Genomic DNA, 15,671 nt, shown 5'->3' with positions numbered 1-15,671 from the left:
AGTTTTATTTCAGAGCTGTGCAATGGGGCTTCTCATCTTTGCCACATGTTATTCCAGGCTGAATGGGCCAATAGCCGTAGAGTGTAGAAATAGCCCACTCTTAATATTAATTGATTGCAGTTCTTTATAAGCTCGCCACAACTTCTCGTTTCTTTTTAGGGCGTTCTAGAAGGCCACCCATCAGCAGCTGCTCAGGGCTGGCATGAGGCAGCTTTTCAATCTCTAGATCCAGTCCTCTAAACCCAAGCACAACTGACATGGTGAGAACCAACTACTGTTCAAAATGGGATGCTCCCCCACCCCTACCTCTGAGGTTCAGGTTCGGACATCCCCCATGGAATAAGCTGCTCATGGCAACACTGCAGACAATTCTCTTCAGTACAGAGGCTGTCAATCCCTCAGGCATCCTCAGAAAGTTGCTGGGAAGAAGGGTTCCATGGCAGTGGGAGGGACAACTGAGGACAGTGGGGTATATAGTGTCAGAAAACACTATACATGTGCAAAATCTTCACTAAAACTTTCTAGATGTACTTCCTATTGTCTTCAGTTATTGAATCTGTGTATGCATGTGTGTATTTGTGTGTATGTGTATGTGTGCACGTGTGTATATTGTGTGTGTGGTGTATGCATAAATATGTGGGTGTATGTGTGTATGTGTATATGTGTATGTGTATGTGTGGGGGGGTTTATGTGTATGTGTATGTATGTGTGTGTATGTGTTTATGTGCATATGTGGGTATGTGTATGCATGCGTATATGTGTATATGTGTATGAGTGTATATGCTTCTCAGGTGTCCTCCAGTTTTTGTTTTGCTTCCTGAGAAAGGCTATCCTTTTGGTCTGAAATTCACCAAGTAGGCTAGACTGGCTGGCCAGTAAGCCCCAGTGATCTGTCTGTCTCTGCCTCAAAGGCTGGGGTTACAAACACAGATCACCCAGCCTAGCTTCCCAGGGTTAACTTATTTTTATTTAAATAAAATCTAATTCCATCCTTCTACTCTCCCTTTCCTCCCTCATAACTTCCCGAGTCCCCTGTCTAAAACTCACAGCCTCCTTGCCTTTAACCGCTTTGCTAAACACACCTATGATCGAGCAAATATAAAAGCACAACTTGCTGAGTCTTGCCTGCACGTGTCGGTGCAGTGCATAAAGGCAAACACACAAGTCCGGTGTGCTAGCCTCAGAAGCCATGTAGAAGTGGAAGGAGGGAACCCGCCCCACAGGGGCCTGCATCTCCTGTGAGCTCTGGGATCAAATTCCGGTCTTCACGCTTTTAAGACCTCCCCTGTAGAGTATTTTTGAGAAAGGGCAAAGTTCCCAGAGAACTTACTTTAAAGTGCTACTTAATTCTCAGTAGGCCCAGGAAGACCACACCTTAGCCATGACCCATGCATCCCTGAGTTCTCCCTTTGCAAGAGGACAGCCGCATGTCGGCACGCTTGCAGGGCACATTAATTCATAAGCCATCACGGCTTTAATTACTTATTTATGAATCTAATTATCCCCTGACACAGATGCGTGTGACTCAGCACAGTATGCATTCTCCATTAAAGGATTTCGAGCCATTAGTGGAAAATCCATAGGCAAATTAAGTCTGGAGCCCAACTCTGTGTGTTTCGTTGGTGTAAGTACTTACATTCCAAAGGAGGCTGATCTGATGGTGCTCAGTGTGTGTGTGTGTGTGTGTGTGTGTGTGTGTGTGTGTGTGTGTGTGTACACAGGCTCTGAATGAAACTTCCTGAGCCTTCAGCTCTTCATAACACAATCAGATAAATAAAAGCCGCATTAATATTTTATATATTATTAAAAGGATTTTAAAAAGGAGAAATCAAATTATTTTCCAATTAAGTCTAAAAAATAATTTTAAAATAACTTAAAGCATTGGCTCAAAAATTCCCGTTCTTCAAAACCTAGAGACAGCACCTAAATTTTAAGAGCTTCTATGAGAATTATATAATTACAATAATTTAATAACACATTTGCTTATATGCTTATTAGTACTATGCTAATCATCTTACATACTGTGATTCATTGTGTCTTCAGAACAATTATGTTAACATCTCTGCTTTATGAGTAAATGAAGGCACAGAGAAGCTAAGTAAAACTCCCAAAGCCACACAGCTGGAAGGCCAGTTGCCTGACATCATCCACCTAGGTGACTTGGGTCGAGTCCATACTCTGAATTCCCTCACTGTACTGCCTCTAAAAATGTGCACAAATCTTTTATCTTTTCTGTGCACATGTGTCTGGCACTTGTGTGCATATTTACATATGTGTGGGGGCATGTGTCTATATAGGCTGGAAGCGGAAGTCTAGTGTTGCCCTTAATAGCCATTCCTTATCTGTTGAGGCACGGTCTCTCAGCAAACCTAGAGCTCTATGACTCAGCTATTAGCCAAGCAGCTTGACCCGGGATCGCCTGCCTCTGCCACCCAGGAACTGGTATGGCTGCCAAGCCACCACACCCATCCCTCATTCCACAGGTCCTAGAGCTCTAGACTCTGCAGCGCTGCATTGTATCCCATGAACCATCTCCCCATCCCCTTCTTTTATTTTTTTTTAATAACAACTATAAACACTATTGCCTTCTTTAATGGATTTTTTTCTTTTATATCAGAAAAGACCAGTACACATTCTTACATACAAAGCCTGGATGAGACATCCCAATGTTGTTTCCTCACTGGATTGTGAGTTCTGGGACCCTTAGTATCCACGGATGCTAAACATGTACGCGGATTGCTTCTTCCACATTTAAAACGATGTAGCAGACAGTCACTCAGCATGTGGAAGGATTTCTCCTTAGAGCCTGAGAAAGTGGCTCGGTGTGGTTAACTCCAATGTGTCGGTGCACAAACAAAAACATCCTCTGTGGAGCCGAGTATCCGGAAACAGATGTTTGGACTTAGAGCGAGTTATTAGCCTTCATTGCACGGCACCACTGTCTTCGAAGACATGGTGGGGGTGTAGATAATAAAAACTGAGCTGTCAATCAGATAAGTCCATAGAAAAATGGGGAGGAGCATGTCCTGGAAAAGTTTTAAAAATTAGTATTAAAGTAGCTAACATTTCCTTAATTTGTATAGAGCGGGGAGAAAAATGGAAGAGACCAGACGATGAGCACGGTTGGAAACAGCTATTTTCACTCTGAATGTTGTTTCCCCGCCCCCCACCCCACCCCCGCTCCCCCTTTTCCCCGCCCCCCGCCCCCAGCCGCCGGAAGCTTCCGTTTGTAATGACTCTGCAGCTTGCTCACTTAAATGTGTTTCTGTCTCTATCTGGTAAAGGCATGTTCGCCATAAAGCTGTTGTTTGTCAGGCAAGCTCAATACCATCCATGCTTAATGGTTCACGCATCCATATTTTCACCACAGACGCTGTGTGTCCCTAGAATGTTGCCGTACATTCGAAGGAAAACCGACAGTTTCAACCGTCTTCCTCGTGCCAAAAGTCAAGTCTTCATACCTGCATTCGCCTCTCTTCCACGTGTATTTCTAAACTTCCCTCGTGGAAGGCTATGGCAGGTAATGGGTTGATTTCTTCTCCTTCCCTATAATTTTGATTGTGTTGTGGTTAGTACACTTGGCATGAAATCTACCACGGAGAGGTGTATGTGTGTGTGCAGGTTCATGTAGGTGTGTCCTTGGAGTTCATGCACATAGATATACATGTGTTTGCAGAGTGTGGAGGACCAGTACTGTGTTCCTCAGGCTCTGACCATCATTCCTTTTGTCACTGACAGAACTCACCCAGGAGGTCAGGCTGTCTGGCTGGAGAGCACTGAGGATCCACCTTTCCCGCCTCCCTGGATTGAGATTACAAACACATGCTATTATGTCTGTGTCTTTTGCATGTGCTGTAGGCTATGAACAGGTTCTGGTGCCTGTAATGTGGCCCTTTTCCAGTGTTTTATTTTGGAAGTGCATTATCAATGACTGTCTTAGTTAGGGTTTACTGCTGTGAACAGACACCATGACCAAGACAACACTTCATTGGGGCTGGCTTACAGGTTCAGAGGTTCAATCCATTATCATCAAGGCAGGAGCACGGCAGCATCCAGGCAGGCATGGTGCAGGAGGAGCTAAGAGTTCTACATCTTCATCTGAAGGCTGCTAACAGAATACTGACTTCCAAGCAGCTAGGGTGAGGGTCTTAATCCCATGCCCACAGTGACACACCCACTCCAACAAGGCCACACCTACTAGTGCTACTCCCTGGGCCAAGCATATACAAACCATCACATTCCACTCCCTGGCCCCCATAGGTCTGTCCAAACACATGAGTCTATGGGTGCCATAGCAAAATGCAAAATATATTTAGTCCAACTTCAAAAGTCCCCATAGTTGATCGCATCTCAACAACGTTAAAAGTCCAAAGTTCAAAGTCTCTTCTGAGATCCATCCAATCGCTTACCTGTAATTCTCAAAGCAAGACAGGAAACCAGCTGGGCAAACTCCAACCTCTGCATCTCCATGTGTGATGTCAGAGTGATTTTCAGATCTCCAACTCCCTTTTCATCCTTGTTGACTTCAACAAACTTCTTTCTCCTGTGCTCGTTCTACTCTCCGTTAGCAGCTTTCCTCAGCAGATAAACCATGGATCTGGCATCTCAAACATCTTGGGGTCTCCAAGGCAACTTCAATGTTAAACTTATTTACACCTTTTGTTTCAGTGTCTGAAATCCACACATGATCTTCTGGGCTCCTCCAAAGGGCTGGCATCACTTCTCCAGCTCTGCCCTCTGTAGGACTCCAAATTTAGGTTGATCTCCTCCATTGTTGCTGCTGTTCTTAGTGATCATCCTATGGTCCTGGCATCTCCAATACTCTGGGGTCTTCTGCTGCAACCAGGCTTCACCAATAGCTTCTCATAGGCTCTCTTCATGGTGCCAAGTAAAGTCGTTTGCATGACCCCTTTAGCCCTGGGCCATCAACTGTAACTAAGGCTGCAATCTCACCAATGGCCGTCCCTGGCCTCTCACTGTGCCCAGTCTCAGCTGCTCTTCATGACCTCTTCATACACTCAAAAGCAGTGTCACCTGGGTGACTATTACACATTACTAAGTATAGCTGCTTCCAGAGGTACAACCTTGGCTATCTCTGGAACACAGCTTCTTTGTGCTCTCAGAAAACATTTCCCAGAAGGTTTCACCTCGGTGACGCTGGTCTCTTCTTAATCACCACTAATTTCTTAGCTCCAGCTAACTTGACTAGGTAGGATCTTGCCCCCAAGTCCCTTAATCTGCCATCTCCTAGAAAATATGCTTCAGTTCCATTTCACTTCCTGGTGCCCCTGTAATACTTGAACCATATATTTTATATTTTTCCTTTCTAAGCTTGTTATGCTTGTTTAAAATACTCTTCATGAGACTTAACCAGAGAACAGAGTCTATGTTGGGCATTTCAGAGACTTCATTGTCAATGCAATTAATCTGAGTCTCTTCACCTTAGCCTTAGATAGACTCTTCAGACAATGGCCACATTCTTCACCAATGTACCACAACAACAGTCTCTAGGCCACATTCTGAATTCTTCATTGAAATCTTTTGAGCCAAGTCTGCACAGTTCAAATCATACTCAACATCAAATTCTTCCATATTCCTGCTAAAATAGCCCATTGAGCACAACTTAAAGCATTCCACTGCTTTCCAAAGTCCCCAAATCCACATTCCTCCAAATAAAAGCATGATCAGGTCTTTCACATCAATACCCCACTCCTGGTACCAACTTTTGTCTTACGGTTTTACTGCTGTGAACAGACACCATGACCAAGGCAACTCTTATAAGGACAACATTTAATTGGGGCTGGCTTAGAGGCTCAGAGGTTCAATCCATTATCATCAAGGTGGGAGCAGGGCAGCATCTAGGCAGGCATGGCGTGGCATAGCTGAGAGTTCTATTTCTTCATCTTCATCTCAAGGTTACTAGCAGAATAGTGACTTGCAGCAGATAGGGTGAGGGTTTTATAGCCCTTACCCACAGTGACACACCTACTTCAAGAGGGCCACACCTAGTAGTGCCACCCCCTGGGCCAAGCATATACAAACCATACCAATGGCCATCCCTATGCTGTGGTACAGTGGGTCTCCAAAACCTAGTCATCTTAACTTAGAATATTTTTCTTGTCATTCAGTGTCTTCCCACTTCTTACTTCTACTAGACCTTGGTGGCAACATGCTTCTCTTTGACTATAAATCCATAGCTTCTACTCATGGCCACACACATCTGAGGGTCAGTTTATTTCACTGACCACAATTTCTTTAGGTTGCTATTATTATTTGCCGCCATATCTCCTTCAGTTTAAGACTGAATAGTATTATCTGAGTGTACTTCAACCACATTTGTCCACTCATCTCTCATTGCACTTAGGGTAGACCTATATTTTAGTTGTTATGATTATCAAGGTATATATACCAGATTTTCGAAGTAATGACTTTCCTAGAAAATCCTTTGCTGAATTCTTTTTATCTCAGCACATTAAACATAAGAACAACTTCTTCTTCTTCTTCTTCTTCTTCTTCTTCTTCTTCTTCTTCTTCTTCTTCTTCTTCTTCCTCTTCCTCTTCCTCTTCCTCCTCCTCCTCCTCCTCTTCTTCTTCTTCATATTCTTCTTTCTGCTTCTCCTTTTCCTACTCCTCCTCTCTTCCTTCTCCTCTTCTTCCTCCTCCCTCCCTCCCTCTCTCCCACCCTCCCTCACTCCCCCCACCTCTCTGTTTCTATTTCTCTGTCTATCAAGCTGTTGGCTGGAAAGCCAGCATGAACCACCAAACTTGCCATCTCCTTAACAACCACAGTGGAAGCTATGGAGTTTCTGTTCAGCATTCCATGTCAAATGAGCATCTAATTACAGCAGAACCCTGGTCTTCTCAAAGGATACATGTGTCTGCCTTTTGAAGCCTCCCTCACTCCACACGTTGCATCAAACTTCCTCAGTCAATGCTGTAATTGCAAACTGCAGTACTTGGTGGTGGTCAGCCATCACGTGGGAGATACTAATAGAATGCCGGTAATTCACGAGAAATGACAACACCAGGAAATTGACTGTGCTCGAGCCCTGATGCAAAGCCCTTACACACCCATCACAGCAAAGGAAGTTTAATTTTGTGTCTCAACATCTTTTATTGTAAAAGGCTCCAAACAGCAGCTTGTAACAGGAAGGCTCGTATCAGGCAATGCGTTCATCGGCTGCTTGGATGCACACATCTTAGGCTGCAAGGTTTGCCACCATCCTTTCTAAAAGGAATAGTTCAGTCACAATTCCAGCATGGATAGGGGAGCATTTCACTCTCCCGGTAGCTCCTTGTTTCTAGGGAAGAGTTTTCCCCAGGGATGTTTCTCCTGGCAGGTCACCCATGTTCCGGTGGATGGCCCACATCTGAGCACATACGGGCAGCATTAATCAGACTCTGTTGTTATTAATTACATTTAACATACTGACAAGTTCAATTTTCCTACAGCTTTATTAGCCAAATTACTTACAACCTGGGAAAATGTCAAGCCTCTTAAAGGGAAGGGTAGGAGTAGCGGATAAGCACATTTGTGAGGTCTGAGGAAGAAAGCCCTGGTGGCTTCTCTTGGCATTCTCTGATTGGCTCTCTCCAGAGTTTTTGTTTCAGGTTTGTCATTTGCATGAAAATCACTAGTGCTTTGGTTCTCTCCCTTGCTGATTATTAATTTGCTGGGTGAGTCAGCCTGTTGAAGCTCACTAGTAAATATCTCATTGAAGAGCTTGTTGGAGGAAGGAAAGTGCTAGCTGTGTGCCCATGGTACAGGAGACCTCATGTGCGTCTGGTCGCCTTCACAATGATCATGAGGGCTGAACAGAGTAGGGGAAGTGCTTGTCACGGAAGCATGAGCGCCTCAGCTTGAAGTCAGAATCCACATAAAGAGCCAGGAGTGAGGGTTTGTAATCCCAGCACTAAGGAGTTAGACAGGAAGTCCCCTGGGGCTTTCCGGCCAGCCTAGCTGATTCAGAGACCGCAGGTCCAAGAGAGCGACTCTGTCTCAAAAAACAAGGAGAACCGTAGCTGAGAACAGCTCCCAAGAGCACTGGCTTACACGGACCCACATATCTTAAAAGTATTCATGATAACTAGAAAGACATACTCACTGTAAACTACTCTGAGGATAAAACTTGGAACTTGAAATTGAACTAATAAACGTCTTTCGATGTTCAGTGTTGAATGATGGCCGACAAACCCCTGTGCTGAGGAACAGGGAGCCATTATTTTGATTTCAATTATTAGGTCACTGTGGCATACATCAATAAGCAGTCTGCTGCCTCAGACACAAGGTTCATGGTGAAGATCTAATGAGACTGTGCGAGTCCAAAGATGACATCTTTCCTAGCTGATGTGGGACATGCTGGTTTTAGCGATGAACCCCAAGGTAGTTGCTGTGGTCCATGTTTTTAAGTCCAGACCTGGGGATGTAGAACCAGGGTATTTGTGAATTTAAGGTGATCTGGGCTGCACTGTTGGAACCTGACTCAACAAGGAAACACACACACACACACACACACACACACACACACACACACACACACACCTTCAGAGCCAACTACACTAGAACTGCAACCCTTTCATTGTTAAAAATATCAATGTATTTAATTTGGCCATATAACCTGGAATTAAGTTTTAAAGCATGCAGAACAAAGATCACAGTAAAACTGAGAAACCGTAGAGAAGAAACGAAGGAAGTGTAATGAACCGGATGAAGAGAAAGCCCTGTATGAATGAATCAGTCTTTTGATCACATCAAATATGAAAGGATTAAAAAGAATCCTAAGATGTCTCTCTTACATATCATCCCATCTCACGAGAGAAAATGAGTTTGAAGAGATGATCTGGTGAGCCCTCAGCAGCCCGTGCTACTGTGCCATTCTTTACAAAACTCCTACTGAGATTTACCTAATGATAGCTCACGGAACACAGCGGTGACGATGACGTGCTGGATAGTCTCCATCTGCTCTCCAATTATGCTATAACTCTACGTCTGATTGATGTGGATCTTATAAGGCTACGTGATGTGCTTCTGTCACCTCGAAGACCTTTATAACGAGGGCGCACACAAGTGTGTGGGAACGAATGGCCTCTCGTTATTCGAATCGATCACTCTTGACCCATGAAGGCTTTGAGAGGTTTGCTTTCGGTTTGCACAGCATGGCACACTGCGATTTCTGCTCACATTCTGGTGGGCAAAAGTAATATTCTCTGTGCAAGCTCAGTAAGTAGTAATAGAGCACTTGGGAGCTACCCCAACCTAACACTGTAATCTGCTATTGATTGGCCATGTCAAACCTGAACAATATGCACTCAAGTCTCTCTTTGTCTCCCAGTAGAACAGTGAGGTTCCAGGCTTCATAAAATTATTTAGCTCACTTGAATTTGGTGTAGATGTCATTGTTAGCTTTAGCTATCATCTTGGCACAAACCTAGAGTCACCTGAGAAGAAGAACCACCTGGATCAGATTGGCTTGTAGCCATGTCTGCAAGGCATTTCTTAACTGCTGATTGATGGAGGAGGAACCCAGCCCACCGTGGGCGGTGCCCTCCCTAGCCAGAAAGACCTGGTCTGTATCCTAGGTACTGTATACACAAAGGGAACTCAGCAACCCATGGGAAGCAAGCCAGTAAGCAGAGTTTCTTTACTTAAGTTCCCTCCTCAAGTTTCCTTCTTTGAGTCCCTGCCTTGGCTTCCTTTGATGGACTGTCACTTTTAAAATTAAATAAAGCCTTCCCTCCTTAATTGATTTTACTCTCGGTGTTTATCACAGCATCAGGGAAGCAAACTGGAACAATAGACAGAAGTGTTAATTCTCCAAGTTCTCAGATTCTCATCTACATAACAGTTTATATAATAAGAGTGATAACTCTGTAAATTGTTAGCAAGGTCCATAAACGGAAATGCATATTATGTCTGTGGCTGTCCACGGGACTCAGAAATTGCTTTACCTATCGTTAAAGTTTATTACAACCAAAGATAAAAAACAAAAAGATGGATAGGAAACAGGTGCATTTGGCAGAGTTGAAAAGTCAAAAATGCATAAGTTAGTCTTCTGTTGCTATGATAAAATACCATGGCCCCAGCAACTCAAGAGAGAAATGGATTTTTTTTTTACTGCCAGAGACGAGAGAGTCCATCATGGTGGGGAAGGCAGGAAACTGCAGGGCCACACAGGGGAGGGAAAGAGGGAGGGAGGGAGGGAGGGAGGGAGGGGGAGGGAGGAAGAGAGGGAGTGGGGGAGGGTCAGACACAGACACAGACACAGACACAGACACAGACACAGACACAGACAGATGTGGAGCAAGGTTCTCAAAAGTCTTCCTTCAATTTCTTCCTTTCTCCAGCAAGTTCCACCTCCTAAAGGGTCAGTAACCTCCCCCAAAATTCCACCACTTGGGGACCAAGTGCTCAAATATGGGAGCCTATTCAAAGCATCATGCAAGAGTACATCTTAATGCTCTCCCCTGGAGCTGCATAGGACACATGTTATTCTTAAGTAAGGAACTGAGGCCACACATGTGAAGCATTTTCAAACAGAGGACGTTGTTTAATCCTCTGAGCCTAGGGTTTTGCTTGCATTCTACAATCAGGGACACATCTTCATGATGGACTAGTCACGGCAAAAATCCCATTGTTTACACAAACTAGCTTCCTTAACTCAGTGTCCTGCAAGCTTCATATATCACAACAGCATCAACATTTGAGAGACTTGACTGAGTCCCACTCCCAGAGGCCAGTGTCCTGCTCACCTTTCTTCATAACCACCTAGATTTGCAAACAGTCACTACGGTCTCTGGAAGCATAGGCTTGAAATCCATGTCACTGTCCAGAGAAGGTGAATGGGAGGGGAAGCTAGGTGGATGCCTGAAATGGCCCAAGGAAGTCTGAACTGCTGACTACGGTTCTTGCTAACACGACTGCGCACACTCTGATCAGAGCTCAGTGGGCCATCTTGGACTGTGAGCTAGTGAAACAGGACTGACAGCAAAAGCTATAGTGGGCAGATTGCTTTAGAGTCTGACAGGAAACACACAACGTGTCAGCACGTTTTACATGTGCTTGTACAGTACAGGAGAAAAATAAATATATATAAATTAAAATAACATCCTATCTATGACTTATGTGTATTTGTGTGCATGTGATATGTGTATGGTATGTGTGTGTGTGTATGTGTGTTTTTTGTGGGTGTAGTGTGTGTGTGTTGTCACTAAGGACAGTGTCTTCCTCCTTGAACAGACGAATGGATGTCTATCTGTAAAGAGCCTAACTGATATTTGTAAGTGGATGATTTGCCTTCCTACCTCCCCACCCTAACCTCGCATGCCCAGTGGTTACAGTACAGACCTGAATCCTCCCCACAACCGTGGATTGCCTGCAGAGAAAATAGGGAGCGAGCACTGTGGAATCATGGTGTTAGCCAAGAGCTCGCTCTCGGGGTAGAAATGCAGAATATTCTCCTCACAATGTTGCTTTAAAGTGACTTCTCACAAGCCTCTTTATTCAGATATTTCTCAAATATGGAAATTGCAAATTCTACTAAAACCAGATTGTATCTTCTTCTGTGTCTCTGTGTTCCTATTCCACTTCACCTCCTCAGTGAAACAGATACAAACCAAATAAACGCGTCCACACAGGAAGCTACCCACTTCTGCAACAGGAAGTGGTCGTCGGCTTTCCACCAATGGGAAGCAAGCTATTAGTGTTTGCTTCCTTGCTGCTTAGCTTTTAAACCCTGCTACGCTGGGGCATGAGTTCCACCACGAGGTTCCTCAGGAAGCTACAAGAGCAGCTGGATGGTGGAATAAGTGGGTGAACAGAGCAGAGTTGTGAATAACTTCCGTTGTCAGTTCTTGGAGAACGAAGCATGTTTGAATACACATGTCGACGAGTATAAAGGAGTTTATTTCCTCATCTCATAAGGAACACTAACTTTTCGTGGTATTCCTCACTGCTGTTTAAAAGCCCCTATGGCTTCTAATGGCCGAATCCTGAGTGGCTATAGGTTAAAGTTAAAGGGAGCTCTATCTGCATCTTCTTTCCCCAATGTATTCAGCCCTTCCCTCTCTCTCATGTTCCCGTTCAAATTTTCCTATTCTCAATAAAGCCTCTGCTGCCCATTTCATTTAAAATTATAGCTCAGATCCTTGGATTCATTTTCTGACTTATAATATGCATGGCCCCATGTAATATAAATGCATCCATTTATTCGTTGCTCTCGGTACCCATCGCTTCTCCCCACGTTAATATAACGTTTATGATAGGAGCTTTTCTTAAATTTCTCTAGGCCCTGGAACAGAGTTTGACACACAGCAGGAGCTCGATACTTATATTTTTTAGTGGTCAGAATAAAACTGTTTCCTAATTTTGTTTTTCCACACCCTTTGCAGAAAAAGAAATGTTCTTAAGACTCGGGGCACCTCATCCCCCACCAAACTTAGAGACAGCGGGGCTTTAACTTAGCAATATCATTTATTAGTTATAGGTGTGAGGCAGTGAGACAGAGGGAGGGAGGAGAGGAGGAGGGGGAAGGAGGGAGGAGAGAGATTATTCTCACTCCTCGGCACATCTGTGGAGATCAAAGAACAGCATTTGGTGTCTATTTTCTCCTCCCACTCTATTGCCACAGGGTCTCTCCTACAGTTTCTCCCATTCTACATGACTCAAGCTAATTGGCCTGGGAGCTTCCAGAAGATTCTATTGTCTCGTCTCCCACCTCACTGCAGCAATGCTGGGACTGAAAGTGTGTGCCGTCACATCTGTTCCTTTGTGTGGCTTCTGGGCCTTGAGCTGGAACCATCGGATCTGTATAGTAAAGTGCTTTTACCCACAGAGCCATCTCAATGGCCCAGATTTGATATTTTGGAAATTACCAAGTAGCCTGCGACACTTAGGGCCCGTGTCCTTTACGAAACTGCTCAGGAGACACACAGCAGTACTCCATATGCATTGCCCAGATGAGAGCCGGCCTCCCACTCCTGGATTTCGTGAGAACAGTCCCAGTCATCATCATGGGTCCAGCATAATCACATGAGCCTTACAGGGTGGAGCGAGCGGACGGCCACACAGAGTTGAAGAGCAAACAGGAGATGAGGCAGAAGAGAACGCCAGATGTTGAGAAGCTGCCTGGCTTTGACTTTGCAAAGAGAAATAGCGAGCTGTGAGGCAAGCAACTCGGGCAGCCTCCAGATTCCTAGAACAGCTCCTGGCTAAGCCAGTGAGGAACTGGAACGAAGCCCTCAGTGTTACAAATGCTTCAGCTGAGTCCATCCAACAATGTGACTGGAATTGGAATTAATGCTTCTCCAGATCCCAAGGACAAAACCATATCCTTCCCAATTCCTCAATCATGGCCTTGGGAAAGAATCTGAAAGAAAGACCTGACCCAGAGATATTCCTTTTCTTCTAATACCTTCTTTTCTCCTCTAATGAAACCTTTGGGTTCACGTTGTATGTTTTTATTTTGCTTTGTCACCGCGTCAATATTTCATCCTTTCCTGGATAATTTCAAACTGCAATGTCATTAGACACCACAGGAAATAAGTAATAAACTGTTGGTGTGTGTGTGTGTGTGTGTGTGTGTGTGTGTGTGTGTGTGTGTTGCTTAACATATTTCTTTTGTTTGCTTTGATTGTTTGTCCTTTGTTGTGAGGAGGAAATTTCAGAATCTCAAATAAAACAGGTAGCTTCATGAACTACTGATGGATATCTAAGACAGGGCAGTCTCTCCACAGGCTCATTTGCCGTTAGAAGTTTGTGATGGTTAAATTTGTAAACATGACACAACCTAGAATCACCCAGGAGTAGTCTCAATGAGGAACAATTTTACACTGGGTTAGACTGAAGGAAGTCCATGGGGAATTACCTTGATCAATTGATATGGGAGGAGACTGCTCACTGTGGGTGGCACCATTCCCTAGGTAGGTGAGCAAAATCAAGCAAGCAAGCAAGCATGCATTATTTTCTCTCTGCTCTTAACTATGCACAGGATATTGTTAGCTGTTTGAAGCGCATCTAGACTTTCCCTCAATGATGAACTGTAGCACAGCACTCTGGGCTAAAACATCCTTCCTTTCCTAAGTGGCTTCTTGTCAGGATATCTTATCACAGCGACAGAAATGTAATTGAGACAGTATTAGTAACTTCCAAGTTCCCTCAGATCCAACTGTTCCAGATCAGGAATTTCTCATCAAGGAACACAATGGTGGTAGCAAAAGACACACAGACATTTCTATTGCATTAGTATTTAAGGTCTAACAAAACAGGCCAATTGCGTACCAGTCCAGAGAAGATAATCATTTAAAATGATGAAGAAAATAAAATCACAAACATGTAAATTAAATATAAAGCAGCTATGTTGCCCAAACACTAATATAATGTAGCACACACTATGTACCTGGTTTGTAAATTGACTTCTCTCTCTAAAGCTAGATAGCTACACAGACATACACTAGACAGATAATTCCAAAGCATAAAGGCAATATAGCTCTTTTAAAGTTATTTTTGTTTCAGTTACATATATACCTGTATATCTGTGTGTGGGTGTGTGCACATGAGTGCAATTTCCATAGAGGCCAGAAGAGGGCATTAGATCCCCCTGCAGCTGAGGCTATAGACAGTTGTGAGCTGGCTGACTTGGGTTCTGGAAACAACTCCAGTCCTCTGCAAGAGCACTACATGCATACTCTGAACCACTGGGCCATCTCTCTGGACCCAGGTTTTTGTCTGAAAGGGAAAAAATAATAATAAAAAAGTGCTATTTCAAAAAATAAAGAGATAATGTAGTTTGGTAGTGTTGTCTGTTAAAAATTTAGAAATACTTTCCATTTTCATATAAAGTTGAATGGTGGGATTTACTTAGCAGGGAGGATGAGGATATCCTCTGCCTGCATGGCTTTGTTTCTTTGTTTTTTGTTTCCACCTGCCTTTTCCTCAATGCTGGAATTAAAGGTGTCTGTCACCACTGCACAGCTCTATAGAGGAATAATCATATAATTGCAAGTCGGCTGCCTCCTGACCCGCCACATCTGCCCTCCGGCTCCACTTGCTTAGGCTTCTCCACAGAGCTGGCTTTAAAGGGCACAGTGACAAAAAAGTACTCAAGGGTAATGCCAGTAAGAGGAAAGCACTCGAGATTTAACGTTGGGGAGTAGGGGGTGGGGGAGTGTCTCTAGCTTTATCTGAGCTAAGCCAGCCAACACTTTGTTTCAAAACCATAAAGGTGAAAATCCAGTTTGGGTGCTTGGTTTTCTGTCCAGTGTAAAGCTGTCATAGCCAATAGGGGTCCAGTAAGAAATGACTTGTGACAAGTGGCTTATCTGAAACTTGCAGGGACGGCTTTAGGAGACACTTAGAGTTCTCTTGATTTTCTTCATCAGATTCACCCCAGCTGCTTCGCCTCTCCTGTCACCCATCAGCACATCTTCATCTCTTACCCTATCCCCGACAACCCCTAGCCAATCAGTTGAGCATCTGCATTTGAAAAGGAAATTTCTCCCAGCTGTCATGTACCAGGGACAGCTTGGCAGATGCTCTAAGATCAACAGATGAATTCTTCACCACAACTGATAGGTTTTCCATGCCTGGCAGGGAACCCAGAGAGACTGACAGCGTTCAGACCAGCCCATTCTGCTAGACTTCCTTTAATAGCTTTGATTTAATGCCAGCCCTGATA

General features: G+C 44.1%; 2 long non-coding RNA genes across 3 annotated transcripts in view; one reads left to right on the top strand and one right to left on the bottom strand.

The window, feature by feature from the left end:
• Positions 1–2,586: 2,586 nt before the first annotated feature.
• Positions 2,587–3,437, bottom strand: LOC120101809 (uncharacterized). The gene is made up of 2 exons (XR_015684020.1): positions 3,254–3,437; positions 2,587–3,026 (listed from the first exon to the last, which is right to left on the bottom strand). It is a non-coding gene; the product is annotated as an uncharacterized LOC120101809 (long non-coding RNA).
• The window catches only part of LOC102557230 (uncharacterized), a 30,518-nt gene continuing 18,269 nt past the window's right edge, over positions 3,423–15,671 (top strand). For both annotated transcript variants that reach the window (XR_015684021.1, XR_015684022.1), the window contains exon 1: positions 3,423–3,520. This is a non-coding gene — a long non-coding RNA (uncharacterized LOC102557230). The remainder of the gene's footprint in view (positions 3,521–15,671) is intronic.

This window comes from Rattus norvegicus, chromosome 3 (genome assembly GCF_021556685.1).
Source record: "Rattus norvegicus strain SHRSP/BbbUtx chromosome 3, alternate assembly SHRSP_T2T, whole genome shotgun sequence".
NCBI classification, from domain to species: Eukaryota; Metazoa; Chordata; class Mammalia; order Rodentia; family Muridae; genus Rattus; species Rattus norvegicus.
Note: the sequence above shows the minus strand (reverse complement) of the source record. Positions and strands in the feature narration are given on the sequence as shown.